At 38.2% G+C, this 19,386-nt stretch overlaps 1 protein-coding gene across 1 annotated transcript in view; it reads right to left on the bottom strand.

Moving 5' to 3' along the window:
• Pez (protein tyrosine phosphatase non-receptor pez) overlaps positions 1-19,386 on the bottom strand; it is a 272,376-nt gene that overhangs the window by 67,382 nt on the left and 185,608 nt on the right. The gene's annotated exons all lie outside the window — the stretch shown is intronic.

Here is a 19,386-nt window from a genome sequence, read left to right as displayed (position 1 = left end):
ACAGACTATTTTAATTATTTTTGTATGGTTTTATTGACTTTGGCTCTGACTTGTAAGAGATCATGAAAATGCAGCTCTTGTTTATATCGGGAGTTGGCAATACAAGTACTGATTCCTTTGTAAAACTTTGCGTGAAATGGGATGGTTTCACTGGTTTTCTCTGAAACAAACCCTAAAACTAAAAAAAAACTCTCAAAGTTAAGGCCGTATTGAAGAAGATATCCCCGCTTTCCTGAGAGTCCACCTTCGTAATAAGCCAAATTTTCTATGCTAAGATGAGGAGCAAATTGACGGCGTAAGTTCGCAATCACATATCTCAATTGCGGTGTCTGAATATCTCCGTTTCTATGTTATTTTTTTAAGGGGAACAAACTGACACCATTCCTTGAAGTTTATGCAGACTTTTCTTCTCACATGGAAAAAAAATCACGGCAGTTTTAAAGAATTGCCGTTGAGTAGTTTTTTGTTTAAAAAATAAAGTACCTTGGTATGACAGGATGTCTGCGACGTCGCAAACCGAGTCGTGTGATTGCCAACTCACACCGTCGAAATGAATCAGCAGGATTGCGGTCAAAACTGAAAACACGTTTTTTTCGTTTTGGAAACCCCAAACAAAGTGGCTACCCTGTCAATGTATATTATTCGCTCTTTGCATGGAGAGTTTGTCTTGATACAGAGATGGACTCTCAGGATAACGTGGGATATCCCTTCCATTACGGCATCAACTTTCAGAGCTTTTTTTAAGTTTTGGAATTTGTCTCGGAGGAAACTGATAAAACCATTGTGTTTCTCGCAGAACTGTGCGTAACAATCAGTACTTAAATCACTAACTCCTAACACATGCAAGATCCCCATTACCTTCCGATGTTACCTATCCTCCTGTTGTGCGTGGACATCAATTTAATTTTGCGCTCAGCATGATCATTAACAACTTTAATGACCTAACTGCTTTTTTTACCTCAAGATATTTGTGAAGTAAATAGCCATGGGGCTGGGCAAGAGTCTAGAGATGAAAATGGAAAATCCATGATATTGAAAAAAAGCCTAGAATGTTGGTTGAGGAGAAGCCTGGACTTACCGGGCACTCTTCAGCGTAGGTACACATTGAGGAGGACATGACAATGACATATGTCGTATTGGGACCCCGAAAAATGACCCAGAGGTCATTGTAGACCTGAAAAAGTTTCGCAGCTTTAACGAGAGTGCCTACAGCAGCTAGTGTTGTGTTCCGTAATTTATCCAGCCACGTATGGTACCCCTGTAGTAAAAAGGTTCCCTTGGCATTATTTGATGAGAGACTTACATCGAACACTAAGAGAGTCTTTGATTACAACATGAGACACAACGTAGGGTTGCCGAATCCACCTGTCCGCCAGAACGTACAATTTAACTAATGTCTAGGGTCACATTTGAAGACAATTATTTTCATGATCTCTTACAAGTCAGAGCCAAAGTCAATAAAACCATACAAAAATAATTAAAATAGTCTATCTGTTGGTGTTCCACCCCTAATAATATTTTCAATCTAATGTTAATGCTGTAAACTTGTCAACATTGCACTTCATATTAGCATGCGTGCGCATCTGTTGCTCTCAGCTGTCTTTTGTCTTTTGAGGTTATATTACAGAATAAAAGTAAGAGGCTTAAGCCATGTCGCCTACTAAAGCTCTTCTTCTCTTTTCTCCTTTTTCTTTTTCCGCTGTGCATTAATCTAACTCTACGACAGGTTATGGGCCTTCCGTTTTTATCCGTACTCATCCGTTTTTCGTAAGTTTGTCCGAATTTCTCACCGAAATCAAAATGGACCCGTGCTTCTCGCGTCGCTGCGTGATCTCGTGGATATCGTCTTCTGACTCGTGCGCGTCTTTCAACTACAGATGACACTCGATTCAGATCTTGATACGGACAATTCTCTCTTGGATTCAAGTACAAACAACGATTTCTGGAACCTAAACGACATCTTTGAAGATAACCGTGGTGCTCAACTCAACTTGGAAGAATCGCCTACTACGACTTCCATCATGCCGCAGTCCAGTTCAACCGCAGGATCAATAGGTCTTCCGTCTTTCCCAAAACTCTCAGGTCAGGATAATTATTCCTTATGGAAGTTTCAAATGTCAAAATTTTTAGACTACGATGATCTTTGGGACATCACAGATCCTGAAATTCCTAGCAATCTAGTGGCCGCTACCGACGATGATCTTAAACTAAAGCGTCGAAAAGCGATCACTAAAATTTCCTTAATGGTCGAGCCTAACTGCATTAAGCACATACGAATGTGCAACTATCCCGCAGAAATGTGGAGAAATCTTCAAACGGCTTTTGAGCATACTGGTTTATCTAGACGTTTACGCTTGATGAGAAACCTTTTTAACGTTCGCCTTGAGAATTACTCTAACATTCAATCATACGTTGATGCAATTTTAGAATTAACTCAACAAATTAGTGACATTAGCGATCCCTTGGATGATGAATTCATCGGAATTCTTATGTTGAATGGCCTTACGCCAGATTTTGACCCCATGGTTCTTGCTATGGAGAATTCCAACACTAAAATCTCCGGCGATTTAATCAAAGGCAAACTTCTGGACCAGGCCAGTAAACAAACTGAAGACGCAACCTCACAAGCTTTTTTCACTAATAAGAACCGTTTTAAATGTGATTTTTGTAACAAAACAAACCATTCAACTGCTAGATGTTTTAAGAAGAAGAAGTATCTAAACAGGAACACTACTACTTCTGAAGATTCTTCCAATTCTACATCTGCTTCCTCGTCTAAAAAAGGCAAAGGTGGCAAAGGTTTTAAGTCATTTTTTTCAGCATTAGAAACTACAAAACTCAACTCGTCAGATTGGTTTTTAGACTCGGGAGCTGGAAAGCAACACATGACTTGTCGCCGAGATATTCTTGCCGACTTTAAAACTCAGCCACCGGAGTATATCACTGTTGCCAACAATCAAACTATTGCTTCTGAAGGAGTAGGTAATTGCCAAATCCTACTTGAAGGTGATACAACTCCAACCTCTATTAAAGATGTTCTCTACGTCCCAAAACTTTCAGTCAATCTTCTATCTGTTAGCAAATTGACTTCATGCAATTACAAAATTGTTTTTAATGAAAATTCTGCTGATATTCTAGATGAAGATAATGATGTTGTAGCTACTGCCTCACTTTTTAATGGTATTTATCGTTTGAACATACAAAATCCTCAGTCACTGAATTCAGTTCTCTCACTAAACACTTCAAATTCAGTTGATCCTTCAAATATTGCCAACACGGCTGTCAAACTAAATAATCAAATTTTATGGCATAAAAGACTTGGACATCTCAATTTCAGGTCTATGACTTTGCTGAAAAATGGTTTGGTTTCAGGCGTCACTTTTGCAGAATCCTCAACACCTCTTCAACCCTGTGAAGAATGCATCTTAGGGAAGCAAAAGCGCTTACCATTCCCAAAGTCAAATTCACGTGCAACTTCGAAACTAGAAATTGTTCATAGTGACCTTTGTGGCCCGCAGTCAACGCCGTCTCATAATGGTGCCAGGTATATACTCACCTTTATTGATGACTTCAGCCGTAAAACGTTCGTCTATTTCTTGATGTCAAAAAGTGATACTTTCTCCAAATTCCTTCACTTTAAAGCACTTGTAGAAAATGAAACTGATTGTAAAATCAAATGCCTTCGATCCGATAACGGAAAAGAATATGAAAATTCAAAATTTCAAAATTTTTTCAACGAAAATGGCATTAAACATCAAACATCTGCCAGCTATACTCCTCAACAGAATGGTGTAGCTGAACGTGTCAACGGAATTATCCTTGACAAAGTCCGATGTATGCTAGTGGATGCTAGACTACCGTCTACTTACTGGGCAGAAGCAGTTAATTATGCCGTTTATTTGAAAAATAGGTCTCCTTCTAGAGCAATCAAAAATTTTGTTCCCGAAACCATGTGGAATAACAAACCGGTAGATCTAAGCAATCTGCGTATTTTTGGATGCGTAGCCTTTATGCATATTCCGAAAGAAAAACGCAAAAAGCTCGAACCAAAAAGCAAACGAATGTTGTTCGTCGGTATTTTCGAAAACTCAAAAGCTTATCAACTAATAGATCCAACTAAGCCTACAGTCGTCATCAAATCTAGAGATGTCATCTTTGATGAAACTCCCTTCTTCTTTAAACAGGAAAAACCAATTACTGCAGAATCAGCAACTGATAATGTGCAGGTATTTCCACAAATACCTTCCACTACCACTAATCAACCACTTGCTGTACAAGAAATTCATCAACCTCATCCTTCATCCAGTTGTGAAGCTGATGCTTTAAAAGCACCGTCAAATTCTTCACTTCCAGATGAAACGTCAGAAGATTCAGCAACCCATGATGAACCCCACTTCGATGAAGATGACACCTTGTTCGAAAGTGCAAACTCTTCCTCAAGTACCGACTCATCTCAGGGTGCTCAGTGGAAATGTCCAACGGAACATTTTGTTTATTGGACATTTTTTATTGGACATTTCCACCTGTCACCCATCTCAGACGTCACCTGACATTGATGAAACAATCCTGCAACAAATGATTCCTGAACTGTTCGAAAATGATTGTGACACAGAAAATCTTCCACCTGAACGTCCGTCAAATTCAACACATGATGAAAGAAAAAGCAACCGACCTACACAACCTCCAAAGTGGACTCATGATTACCATATGTTATTAGCTGTAAGTAATATAGATAATCCTATTGTAAGTGAAAATCCTCCTCCACAAACTGTAACAGAAGCTTTGCAAAGTCCTGATAAAAAACTATGGACAGCAGCAATAAACAAAGAATTAAAATCCTTTGAAGATAACAATGTTTGGAAACTAGTGGAAAGAACTCCTAATATCAAACCAATTCATACTAAATGGGTTTTTAAAATTAAAACAAAATCAAAAAACAATACAAATACTTTTAAAGCCCGTCTTGTCGCAAAAGGTTTTACTCAACAATACAACATTGATTATCAAGAGACTTTTTCACCTGTAATAAGATACTCAAATTTGCGCCTTTTGTTTGCATTAGCTGCTAAATTTGATTTAGATATAGAACACTTAGATGTCAATACTGCTCTTTTGTCTGGTGATTTAAAAGAGACCATTTTTGTAGAACCTCCAGAATGTTTTCACCTGAACAAAAAAGACAAAAATAAAGTTCTCCAACTGAAAAAAGCAATGTATGGCCTAAAACAAAGTTCTAGAGTATTTAATGAAAAAGCTCATTCATTTTTCATTCATAATGGTTTTAAACAATCCAAATTTGAACCCTGCATTTATCACAAAAAGATCAACAATACTATCATTATTATTGCATTATATGTTGATGATTTCTATATCTTTCACAATAATGTAGATGAAGTAAACAAACTTAAAACAATTTTGAAAAACTCATTCCAGATTAAAGATCTAGGTTCGATTACCAATTGTTTAGGTCTCGAGGTTCAGAGGAATCGAAAGAGAGGTGAAATCAAGCTTAATCACACAAAGTACATCAATAATCTTCTTAATAAATTTCAAATGTTAAATTGTAAGCCAGTTTCAACTCCTCTCATTGATACAAAATTTGACGAAGATATTCCTGTACGCCCAGATCTAGAGAAACCATATCAACAGTTGATAGGTAGTTTACTTTACTTAGCTATTACCTCACGTCCAGATATTCTTTATCCTGTTACGTTCTTAAGCCAATTTAACAGAAAACCAACGCAACAACACTGGACTTGTGCTGAACGTATTTTAAGATACTTAAAAGGTACTTCTAATCTGTCTTTAACTTATAAAAAGTCAGATCATGATCTTATTGGTTACTCAGACTCTGATTGGGCCAATCATTGTCCTCAAAGAAAATCCTTCTCTGGTAATGTTTTCACTTATAGCGACTGTGCAATTTCGTGGGAATGTCAAAAACAAAAAACCACATCCCTCTCAAGCACAGAAGCTGAATACATTGCACTAACTTTAGCTGCTAAAGAGGCAATTCATTTAAAATTTCTCCTTCATGAGTTGATTAACAGAAAAGATTCTGCACTTATTTTCACTGATAATCAAAATGCAAAAAGAATAGCAGAAAACCCTGTTCAACAAAATAGAACAAAACACATAGATGTGCGTTACTGGTTCTTGCGAAATGATGTTAGAAATAATGATATCACTGTAGAATATCTCCCTACTTCAGTTATGCCTGCTGATTTTCTAACTAAGCCTGTTCCAGCCCCCAAACAGAAATTCTGTTCTCAAAAAATTGGTCTCCGCTAATTTCTTTTGCTATTTGCTATAATATCTCTGTTGTTTGAATTTTTTCTGGTCATTATATTACATATTATATATTACATACATATACATACATATTACATACATACATATTACATACATACATATTACATATGCGTATTACATATACATATTACATTAATAATATTATTATATTATTATTTACATATTACATACATATTACATATTGCGAAACGTCGCATTAAAAAAATTTTTTGTTTAAAATAAATAAAAGTTACGGTTATACAACTCATGAAGTTCGCTTTATTAAACATAAAATAACCATGAAATTAGAATTCATATTACATACATATACATACGTATTACATATTTCTGAACAATTACATATTAAGGGGAAATCTTTTTCAACCTTCTTGTTAAAGCATAACATGCAATTGTTTTGTCGAAACATTCAAGTTAAAATTGTCACTTTAGTCGTCAATTGAATTGTTAATATTTTTTTAAACAATTAGATTGAGGGGAAGTGTTGGTGTTCCACCCCTAATAATATTTTCAATCTAATGTTAATGCTGTAAACTTGTCAACATTGCACTTCATATTAGCATGCGTGCGCATCTGTTGCTCTCAGCTGTCTTTTGTCTTTTGAGGTTATATTACAGAATAAAAGTAAGAGGCTTAAGCCATGTCGCCTACTAAAGCTCTTCTTCTCTTTTCTCCTTTTTCTTTTTCCGCTGTGCATTAATCTAACTCTACGACACTATCAACCATTTTAAGACTCTAAGCCTTAAAGTAAACTGTGGATTATTTGATTTAGTTCATTAACTTTGAACTGTTAAATTTGTTGAAATTGATTTTCCTACATATAGCCAATATTTTACAAAAAAAATTTGTCTTTTTGATGTATTTAAACATTTCAACTGTTTTTTAATGTTAAATTGTATTCAGGTCAATTTGTTATGATACATTGCAACGGACGGGAACTTTCGGGCCCGCATATAAGCTTAGTGCGTGCGTGCGGCATGTCCCTTAGGCAGTGCCGAGGACGCGCGCGCGTTGCGCTACGGCGCGGCGCGCCCATTTGCTCCTAGTGTCTCTCGTTCTGCGCGCCTATCTCGGGTGTTTTGTGGCTTTTGTGTTGCAGATTCGACCAAACGGACGAAATTTTTGCTCTTTAGGGCCGTAACTCGGCGTTTTCAATGGGTGAACAGTGTTATTTTATCTTAAAATCTCAAATTTCAGCCTGTGTCACTTAGTCGTTTGAGCACCGGGTAAAAATTGTTTTAAATTTTTTTCCTTGTACCAGGCTTCTAGTGTATCCACATATCAACTTTTAAGACCAGGACCTCCTTCGAATTCGAAAATTTAAAAAATAAGAAACACCCTAGGGGGGGGGGGGGACACTTACTTTATTGAACGACCTTCGTACATGGTATGGCATACCATTTACAAAGCATTCCAATCAACAGGCATGATTATAATAACGAATTCAATATTATCCACCAAATCCGTCGCAGGAATGTTTACCCTGCTGTGCTCATTAAGAAGATCATAGAAATACGTCAGTCCCAACCCCACCACAAACATAAAAAATTAAACAAAGACGGATTTGTTAGTTTTATTATGATTTATATGATTTATATATTATTTATGATGACAATTTTTGAGACAAAATATTTATTATTAATATTAATATGAATTTTTATGACAAAATATTTATTATGATTTTCTATGATTTATATATTATTTATGATGACAATTTTTATTATGATGTTGGTAACACAGTCGGTGAATGGTTTAAAAGAATAGGGTTTACCTATACCTGCCTTTAAAGCTAATTGCAGAATTATAAATAAGATGAAACCTGACCATCACACATTGTCCAGATGTGGGGGATCAAAATCATGCGAATAGCGGAAAACAAGCAGTGAACTCCAACACAATGTGTTGATAAGGCACATCATTAACTCGCACATATCAACCCCTTTAGATTTCATTTACAGAGATTTCAAAATAGGAAAGCAGCACAGAAAGAGAATTCACAATCCAACACTGCAAGGTCAACGACGCACCTTGACGAGACCGTGTATAGTGAATGTAGAAAGCCATTCGAACGAGTTTACATTTTTTGATCTGCCTCTAGCAAAATCTTATCAGATTCTTGAAGAAAAGTGCTACAGAATAATTTAAGCGAAGAAAGGAAAAATTCTGTCGAACTCCTGAAAGATAAAGTCGATTTAAAGGTATTTTGGGGCTAAATTACCGAAATCACCGGTAGTGTAAATCCCGTTATATTATTGAAAAGGAATTGACTTGATATAAATGCAATTGCACAAAATATGTCTTGATTTTGTTATTATAAACGTCTTTCCATGTCAAGAAGTTCAACCATGGCCATGCTTTATTCATTCATGAATTGAAAGTTGCAATCTACATCCCAAAAATCTACCGATTTGCCGTAAAAAATGGCAGAATCTTGATATACCAGGTCGATGTACCCACTCGTTGAATTTACGAATCAATTTCATGAGAGAAAATATGTATAAAAGTCAATATGCCATAGTCATTTTGGGTGCATTTTTTTGTATGAAACAATAATAAGTAATTTCAATCCCGAAAGACCATAAATTTTTCGTATAAAATCGAAAAAATCAAAGTACGTCGACTCCCTGGCGTGAAAATTAGATTCTACTTGTAAAAATACTTATGTATCGATATGCTGAACAGAAACCATGTGTAGACACAGAAGTCCGCGGCAACATCGATTCAACAGAAAACCGGCAAAAATTGGATCGGATTTTAGCCGCTTTGCCCGCCTCTCCTCGTTATTTACAAATCGTTCCTATACTCATCTCAAAATTTTTCTCCGAGCTTTGTGTTATTATCAGCTTCCATTTAAACCCCGGTTCGATGGCCGAATCGGCTGCCCAAATAACAAGCCATTTTGGAAGGGCTCTATGAAAAATTCGTGATATTATTGACTCTCAGGAAATCACCCCGCCATGGCAAAAATTGGTGGTATACATGTTCGAGGGCTTAAAATAATCGTATTAGAGAAACTAACGCATTAAACTACAGAGTCAATTTCTTTTTAATAATATAACGAGATTCACTACCAGTGATTTAGCTATTATACCCCCAGAATACTTTTAAAGGGCCTTTACGATCCAGAATCTCGACAGAATTTTTTTTTGGGGGGGGGGGGGGGGGGCTCAAACGACTCAAGAGACACTGTAGTTAAAAATATAAAGATTTTTCGATTTGGTCATATAAAAAAGGTTTAAGTCGTTCAGGCACACCGTGTATTGTACGGAGTACTGCTGCTATTAGACTCTTGTTTTCAGGTCAAAATTCTCACAAAGAAGCCCCTTGTAAGCGGCGAATTTTTTGTAATTTCTCCTAATTTTTTCCCCCCTTATATAATTGAATTGCTTATCAAATTCTGAAGTCAATTATATTTAATTGTAATTCATATATTTCTTTTTTTCCCTTCATTTTATTTTTTGTACGGAGAAATCGAGGTTTCGTTGATTTCTTCGGATTTTGAATACTGTAACTTCTCTTCTATTCGGCCGATTTTTATGAATGAGGCCTCTTTTTATTCGTGTTTTAACGGAGAGTAAGGAAAAAATTGCTAAATACACGCGAAACAATTTTTCTTTGAAAATTGGATGAATCCTAGCCTGACGGTGAAATGGTTAAACAAGCGTAAGTAATTGGGCGAGGGACTGAGGATCCCGGCCGCGCCGGGCGACCCTCAGCTATTGTTTGTTGAGACGCCGACGCAGTGATCAGGAGCGTGGGGAAGAGAGGGGTATGTGGATTCCTGTATGGGCCACGTTTGGCAAATGGTCTAATGAGTATCGAGGCTCATCACAGATTGCACTTACGGCTGCCCTGGCTGGCCCTGGCTATCAGAGCAGTGGTACCAAATTTTGAAAAGCATAACAGGGGTGTGGAGATCTGTCAAAGCAACGTTTTGAACAAAACGGAGGAGTGAGATTCTCATTCGAAGAGTGCTGAACTGCTCAGCCATCCTCGAATCAGTTCGTTTGCTTCTGCTTATATAAGCATACTTTAAACTAGCGGAAAGCCCGTGACTGAAGTCACGGGTCTAGATGCTTCACCAAGAATTGTTAATTTAGTAACGAGGAGCATTAGGCCGATATTGTTTCGGGGATGATGCCACTATTCGACCACATGGGAGCTTGTTTTGCCTGAGTGAGCGTGCCATTTCACGACGATACCGCGATTCGACCACGCGGAAGCTCCTGTTGCCTAAACTGAAATTGAGGGCGAAATGAAATGAAATGACGTTAATTTAATCTTCTCCAGTTTGGTGAAATGCTATTTTTTAAAGACGTTCCAAGTAACCGTGTAATTTCACGATGAAACAGCTATTCCACTATTTCCACATTCTTATTTTATTTATATCTCCCTCTCACTGCTTTCTTCTTCTTACTTTTCATTTCTTCTGTCTGTTTGATTCTCCCACTTTCATTATCTTCTTCTTCTCTCTAAATTTATTCTAGCTTATTTTCTTTCACTATTCTTGTTCTGCACCATTCTTTGTTCTCCTTTTTCTTCATGGTCATCCTCAGCATCAGCAATCATAATCATCATCCTCATCTCTCTCTTTTAATGTTCATGTGCTCGGACGGGAAGTAAAAAAAAATATAAACAGCTTAATGGATAACAGTTAAGAGGAGCAACTATTTTCCTGACAAACGCTGACCCGACATGACATAAAAACAAATTAGCAGACAGAGAACGTCTATTGCACGGACGATGATACCACTCTTCGACCATGTGAGAGCTTGTGTTGCCTACACTAATAATTGAAGGCAAACTGTCATTTCACGACGACAATACCGCCATTCAACCACGCAGAAACTCGTGTTGCCTACCTTGAAATTTAAGGTGAACTGAAATGGCGTTACTGTAATCTTTTCCTGTTTGGTAAACACATTTTTTTTCTTTTTTTTTAAATTGGAGAGATCGGCAATCCACTTGATAAGTGTTCAGCAAAATTTATGGTGAGAGGTTAAGAGCGTGAAGGGGGTCTTGATCCGGTAAACAAAAAAATGTAACATAACCTATAACCTACCAATGTGTGATTAGATTTTTTTTTTTTTCATCTTAATCTCAATTTATAAAACTCGACACATTTACTTTACTTAAAATTCGATTAATTTAAAATCAAATTCTTTGTCCGGCACGGATGAATGTTACTGAATTAGGATAAACTTAGATTAAACGGGATAAATGCAGTTTTATGCTTATCAATCCTTTTGCATCTGGAAAATGCAGAAACTTGGTATTACGGACGTTTACGGTTAGATGCGAATGAAACTCTGGGTCCTGTTGGTTTTTGGTTCGAAAAAAAACGACTCTTCTGCGATGCATTTCTGAAATGTCAAAAACTTTCAAAATGGCAGCATGCGAATCCACCCGTAAACGTCCGTAATACCAAGTTTCCACCATTTTCCTCGCCATTTTGAAGTTATTCAGAATTTCAAAAAATCTGATGACAGATTCGTCTCCAAGTTTCATGCAAATTCACCGATAAGCAGCCTAATTTATTCCCTTGCCGCTCAAGGTCGCCATATTGACCGCCGCCATTTTGAAAAGGACAAAAATTTTCCGGAAAAATAATGCCAGAGTCGTTTTTCTCGTTCCGAAAAACCTCTGAGAAGCAAGTTTCATCCCAATCCATCGACGAAGACGGGGATGTAGATTTCTGTTATTTAGAAATTTGATCGGCGGCCAGTTTGTCAAAAATCAAGAGTTTGACTTGCGGTTTGTGCCAAAAATTTTCTTCTTTAATTCTCTGTGAATTGATGAGTCACAAAGGGGATGTTGCCGTTTGAAAAAAAAAAAAGTTGGGGCCCGTAGTCCCTCCAGGGGGGGGGGGGGGGGCAACAAAAAGTCTGGAGGCCCTGAAAGTAGCTTACATTGATCTTTGAACATTCCCGAAGTTTTGTTTCAAAATATTAATTAGGGAAAATTTTAGAAGGGGGGGAAGGGACTTTTGGGACACCCTGTATACTTGAAGATAGAATATGGACTCATTTAGTCGTGACGTCATAGCCAGCATTGATTCTTTCGACTACGGTCTCGGGTTCCAAACAATTGGCTGTCCTTGTTGCACTAATGGCGTTTCCCCGTAAGAAACAACTTTCAAATTTCAAAACGAATTTTCGACCTTTTAAACGCCGGGAGCCACTAAGGTCACTCCTGAAATCGACTCTAAAGCGTCAAAATAGGGGGGTCCAACCTTTTAAACGCCTCAAATCGACAAATTTCACCGAGTAATCGCAGTTGAAAATTGGTCTAAAATCATCAGTCTGTCTCTCTCTACGGCCGTTTAGCTGTTTACAGACAAGATTGAGGTTAGAATCATCTTAAATTTTCACATTTTTCTCGTTGAAACTCATGATATTCCCTCTTAACAAGTAAAATTTATCAAGAAAAGTTAGTTTCCAGTATCATCAAACTATTTCTATGCGCTCATGGATCGACAGAGTCTTAATCAGTGATGAGTATGGCTTTGTGGTGAAGCGTTAGCATATTACATACAGCATTTTTTCAATCAACGCTCAGTCTCGCCTTAATGTGGTGATTGTTGTCAATTCTTTCCCTTTACTGCACGACCTTACGCTCATGAACGGAGACAGTAAAAGAAAAGTGATGACTTGAGTTTTTCTTACTCTGAATCTCATGGTTTTGTATCTAGCTGTCTCCGAAATCATCCGGGGTCGTCTTGCTTCCCAGCTATGGAGATTTCTTCAGATAGCTCGCTCAGTCTGCCACCTATGTGAAGTCTAATGATGCTTTAGTTATAACTAGTAAGATCCTCTTTGCTTCAGCATACTTAAAAGTGTATTTTGCAGTTGGAAAATACAGTGTTTTTCTCGCAGCGTCCGATCTACTTTTTTCTCATTTGATGGCTAACAAGAGCTCATGATGTGAGCAATTGCATAACATAATAGATCAGATCATCCAGGACATCATCATGCTTTTCCAGAACTCTCGTTGTTTATAAGATTAATGAGCTCCATTAATTAATGTGTAACATTGTTCTGGAAAAGCGCGTCGATAGTCCGTCAGAGCATCGGAAGAGGATTCTCTTTCACTTCAAGCCTGTTCCTTAAACTTAAATTAAGTTTGCATTGGAACAATCTGGCACGCATGCTGCCTAAGATCTAATCATCTTGCCACATGTTCCGTATTGATTTAAATATACTTACCGTAGGAGAAGACATTTGCTGTATATTCTGCAAATGAATACCTAACTTGGTAAAGGAACTGTACCGAGGAGGACATAGGATCTTGCAGACGGATTGCCAGGCTTGAAGTGAAAGAGAATCCTCTTCCGATGCTCTGACGGACTATCGACGTGCTTTTCCAGAACAATGTTACACATTATTTAATGGAGCCCATTAATCTTATAAACAACGAGAGTTCTGCAAAAGCATGATGATGTCCTGGATGATCTGATCTATTATGTTGTGCAATTGCTCATATCATGAGCTCTTGTTAGCCGTCAAATGAGAAAAGTGTAGTTCGGACGCTGCAAGAAAAACACTGTATTTTCCAACTGCAAAATACACTTTTAAGTATGCTGAAGCAAAGAGGATCTTACTGGTCATAACTAAAGCATGATTAGACTTCACATAGGAGGCAGACTGAGTGAGCGATCTGAAGAAATCTCCATAGCTGGGGAGCAAGACGACCCCCAATGATTTCGGAGACAGCTAGATACAAAACCATGAGATTCAGAGTAAGAAAAACTCAACATCCCTTTTATCCCGGTGAATATCAATACATCCCGTTTTATCCCTACCTATGTCCAATATTACCCATATCTATCCTGATTTATTCTATCTATTCCGTTTCAAATTGATTACGCCACTTTCCCATCCTGTTTCATATCAGACAATTTATCAAAGATCGATAAACAAAGATCGATGTATCGAAGGGTGGGATAACCCTACCTATCCTGTTTTATCCTTATCTTTACGGTTACTTACTGATTATTCTCCTTTTCTCAAACTTCCTCCATTTAACTCAATTAATATCAATGCATCCCATTTTATCCATGTCTATCATATTTTATATCGAACTATATATGGTATATCGATTGACATTACCCTGTTTCATCACTATCTATCCTGTTTGATTCTTATCTACCTCGTTACACACTGATTATTCCCCTTTCCTTAAAATTCCTACCTTTAATCCCGGTGAATATCAATAAATTCCGTCTTATCCCTGTCTATCCTGCTTTATATCGAACGATAAATCGAAGATTTATATACAATACAATATTTTATCCCTATGAATGAAACCCCGAAAATATGATGGTAGGGGAGCAAGGCATGCCGTAAAAAAAAAAAAAATATAGAAAAAATTAGTGGGGGGGGGGGGGGCTATGGGAGTTAGAAAAGTGAGCTGGGGGGAGGAGTAGAATAAATGCTGGCAAAAAAAATTAGAACTAACCTGGCAATGATTTAAAAAAAAAAAAGGAAGTATAAAATCCGTTGACTTGGCCGAGAAATGGAAATAAAACATCAGCTGATAGCAAACAAAGGTTACCAAGGAAACCAAGGAGTGGAACTTTCATAAAAACAGTTTAATGGAAAACAGCGTAAGTAGGGCATCTATACAAGCTGCGTTGCTATACTCTCCGGAGAGCTCTCCGGAGGATTGGGAGCGGAGAGTCTCGGAGCATTACCCGGAGGGTTGACGTCATCTCTCCAGTCTCTCCGCGTTGTTGGGTCCACCAGATTCTGTTTTGTTTACACTTCAATTTTAGGTTAAGTTTCTTTATTCATTTCGTTTTCGTTATCGATAGTTTAAGGGAATGAATTAAATCATAACTTACGAGCATTCATTCGTTCAAACTCTTCTAGTGGAAGCTCCGTAGTTATTCTCGTCTCAAAGTTAAAAATGAAATCCACAAACACTTTCATCTTTAAATATTTGAAAATTCTAAAACTCACTGCATAAGCAGAAAAAGAGAATGCTAAACGCCTATATTCTTACGTCAGTCTACGTATTGGTCTCCAGCTCTCCGACCTCGAGAGGTTAGCTGGAGAGCAGTTTGGAGACTGACGTAGCATGACCATAGAGTACAATAGAGTCGCAATCTACTGGAGCGCCGATGAAGTCAATCCTTTAACGGGCCTTTCCGAGCCGCTTGTGCTCCGAAAAGTGTGAACCAAGTGTGAACCCAACGGCACTTATCATCATGATGGCTTATGGAGAAATCAAGAACTGCTTGTGTTTTTTCGACATTTTTAATTCAATCATCATTAATTTTTGCAAATTTTGCTGCAAATAGGTAGTCAAAGCTATAGTGAATCCATTAATGTATCATACTCTTGAATAATATTCAAAAAGGGACGTAAATTGAGACTTAAACCAAGTGTGAACCGACCAGCATTTCTTATCACGGCGGCTTACGGGAAAAGCAACCACTGCTTGTGTTTTTTCGACATTTTTAAATTCAATTGATATTAATTTGTGCAAATTTTGCTGTAAATAGATGGTGAAAGCCAAAATGAATCCATTTTTGTATGTTACTCCTGGATTTTATTCATGCAGGGATTTAATTTCTGACTTATACAAAGTGTGAACCAACCGGCATTTCTAACACGGAGGCTTATGGAGCACACGGAGGCTTAACAACTGCTTGTGTTTTTTCGACTTTTATTAATTCCATCTATATTAATTTGTGCAAATTTTGCTATAATTAGATATTCAAAGCCATAATGATTCCATGAATGTATGTTACTCCTGGATAATATTCATAAAAAAATGGACTCAATTTCAGACTTATTACCGGCCTACTTAGCTGGTTCAATGTGTGTGGACCTAGCCGACGAACGGAGCCGAGTCGGGTGTGGGGAGCGCTGAGCGCGAGTCTCAGCGCATGCGCAATCGCTAGTCGCCGCACACTAGTCTCCAGAGAACTGCACAAAACAGCCTCCAACAGTGACTTCATCGGCGATCCTGTACTTTGCGACTCTATTGTACTCTATGAGCATGACGTAGCAAGTCTCCGGGTAATGCCTCCGGAGTCAGAACAACGGTTGTTTACGTCTCCGTGTAACTCCGGAGAGCCCTCCGGAGACTTAGCAACGCAGCTATATTTAATATCCTAAGGCTTTTTTTTCCCTCCTTCACTTTGGACAGTTTGTCCTAATACGATCTCGGAAACTACTGGACCGATTTTCTTCGGATTTGTTTTAAATGAAAGCTCTTAGGCCGTAGATGTGCACGCACCCCTTGATTTTTCGATTTGCGCGACCGATAATGCAAAATTTACCTCGATTTGATAACGACATATTTGCCTTTTGGCCGCTAGACAGTTTGTCCTAATTCGATCTCGGAAACTACTGGACCGATATTCCTCGGATTTGTTTTAAATGAAAGCTCTTAGGCTGTAGATGTGCACGCACCCCTTGATTTTTCGATTTGCGCGACCGATAATGCAAAATTTACCTCGATTTGATAACGACATATTTGCCTTTTTGCCGCTGGACGAGTCATATGGTTGGGGGACCTCCCACCCTCTGATTTTCCGTTTCCCTCTCCACGTAAACCCATCCCTACCTGCCGTTAACACGTGTCACTCTTCTACTGTAGCATGGGTCCTGTGGCAGTATCCCTCCCTTCCTTATGCCGTCTGACTCGGAACACCTGCTACGCATTTCCTCCGTCGCATTGCTCATGATCAGTTCTCGGTTTGTCCGTTAATCGAGTAATAAGTAAACAAGGTGGAGAAATGGTGCTGGGTCCACACCATTTCGCGGGGAAACAAAGCCAAGAAATACCGAAAATTAAAATTAGAGTCAAAAATAAATTTTTAGAACTCTAATGCGCACCAGTACGAAACTGAGGGGGGAGAGTGTTCAGCTCAGGCAGTTTGCAATGGAATATTAAATTGGAGTCACGCATTTTTCTCGGATTTTCCTTGTTTTGTTATGAGAGTTGTTCAGCAGCGACGGTAGATGGCGCGAGGATCACACTTTTGTGTCATGCCTCGGGTCATATCCATGACGGCGTTTTAATGCCGTCTTGGATTTTGCGGCATGTTAAGTTGGGTTCACTGCCGAGTGTGATCTTCTGATGAGGTCTAATAAGGCCCAAACCGGTAAAGATCTCTCGGCGTGACTCCAACTTAATATTCCATTGCAAACTGCCTGAGCTGAACACTCTCCTCCTCAGTTTCGTACTGGTGCGCATTAGAGTTCTAAAAATGTATTTTTGACTCCAATTTTAATTGTTGGTATTTCTTGGCTTTGTTTCCCGCGTAATGGTGTGGACCCAGCACCATTTCTCCACCTTGTTATATACAGTTTTGGGCCGCTTCTTAGTGTTTAATTTTTTCATTTGTAATAAGTAAACTGTAATCGGTCCGTAAATCGCATTTACCGTTTACTTGTAAACGGTAAATGCGATTTAACCGAAAATCTATACAGTTCTTCATCAGACCAAAATGGACAAAATTACAAAAGAAACAGCTAACGTAAATCTAACGATATTTATCGTGAACGAAAGAATTGACGACATAGATCGGGTAACTATTATAGGTGGGATAAGATTAGCGCGGAGCATTCTTAGGTTTTTTTTAAAAAAACCAAGTAACGTAGACTCTTGGTATTCATTACACATAAACTAGAAAGCCCCAGAATGACAAAAAAAGTTATATCATAATTTTTGACGGATTAGTAAACTTTTTACATGCTTTGGAAAATCTTAGAAGTTCGCGGCAATTACTTTCCAGTAAGGAACTAAGGGACTCAGTTATTGTATCGAGTGGGGGGTCGAAACGATCGCAAAGGCGGTATACTACGTATACGCGCCAAAATTGGGATACACGATTTTATTGTTTTAAGTTGTTCATTTGGGTATACAGAACGCTCACAAAAAGTCCCCATGAATCCGAGGTGTGCTAAACCCAGGGGAGGGGGGGAGGGTCAAATTGGGGTATTTTCGGGTTTTTCTTGATTTTAGTGGTTTAAATGTTGGCCTGAGCGCAAAAAAAGGTTGTAATCAATTTGAACTATCGTGAAATGCCCAACAATGAGTATTCCTGAAACTTCGGACCCCCTCGCCCCCTCACCCTCCCTTCCCCTCCAAATTACGTTAATTTTTACCCTAAAATCGGGATTCTTAAGTGTTCCCATCTGTAGCGGTATAAATATTAGTTTTAATGCAGTAATGCTACTATGAAGAATCTTAAAAGTTGAACAAAAAGAGCTCTAAATACTCTTAGTTTTGTTTGCATTACCGCCCCACTACCCCCAAATACCCTTACCATTTCGCCGACTACCCTCCCCCTTTCCCTCAATTACGCCATTTTTCGGCATTTAACGGCTTGAATGGAAAGAAATGATTACGTACACTCAATATAAAATGTCCGAGTAGAATTATTCAAAATCAAAACAATAAGTAAGCCCCATGAAGCCCCCCCACCCCCCCTTCCACCCCTCCCATAAAAAATTATTTTCAACTCGTCCGATTTTACTCCTGGCAAGATGACACTGTGCAACTAGACAAAAGGTGGAAAGTGATCCTTGTTTAGTTCGACACGTCGAGTTCGGAAATGACCCCGGTTTTTATGTATCGCCTTCGCGCACCTTCTAGCTTTCCAGAAAAGCTAGTGTCCATCAGAAAATTGACTTCGTGCTTTCGGTGTTCTTGCAGAAATTTTCCTGTTCGGAATGCACAAGAAAATGTATTGGTCTCCTCAGTGTACCTATTTCTGTGCATCTTGAGCTGCTAGAACTGAACATGACCTGACCGTTTTCTCTCGTTGGACTGGTGGACTTGGACGTCGATCTGCAGTCGGGTTGTATATCTTTTGGTGCTCATTGCTATCCATTTTGATACTTAGACGTTCTCATAAAATACGATTTTTGATTGATTTTTGTATTATTTTTTACCATTTGGCATATACGTTTAGAAATTTAGAACAGAACTTAAAATTAAAATTTGACATGAAATCACAAATTGGTTGGTTCTTCAAGGTGGTGTTGGTGGTTTTACTTATGTTTTTTTTATGCTCCTTTAAAATTAGCTTAAAATTGGCTATAAATGCAATTGCATTAA

This window comes from Bemisia tabaci, chromosome 2 (genome assembly GCF_918797505.1).
Source record: "Bemisia tabaci chromosome 2, PGI_BMITA_v3".
In the NCBI taxonomy this organism is placed as follows: domain Eukaryota; kingdom Metazoa; phylum Arthropoda; class Insecta; order Hemiptera; family Aleyrodidae; genus Bemisia; species Bemisia tabaci.
This window is presented reverse-complemented; position numbering and strand designations above follow the sequence as displayed.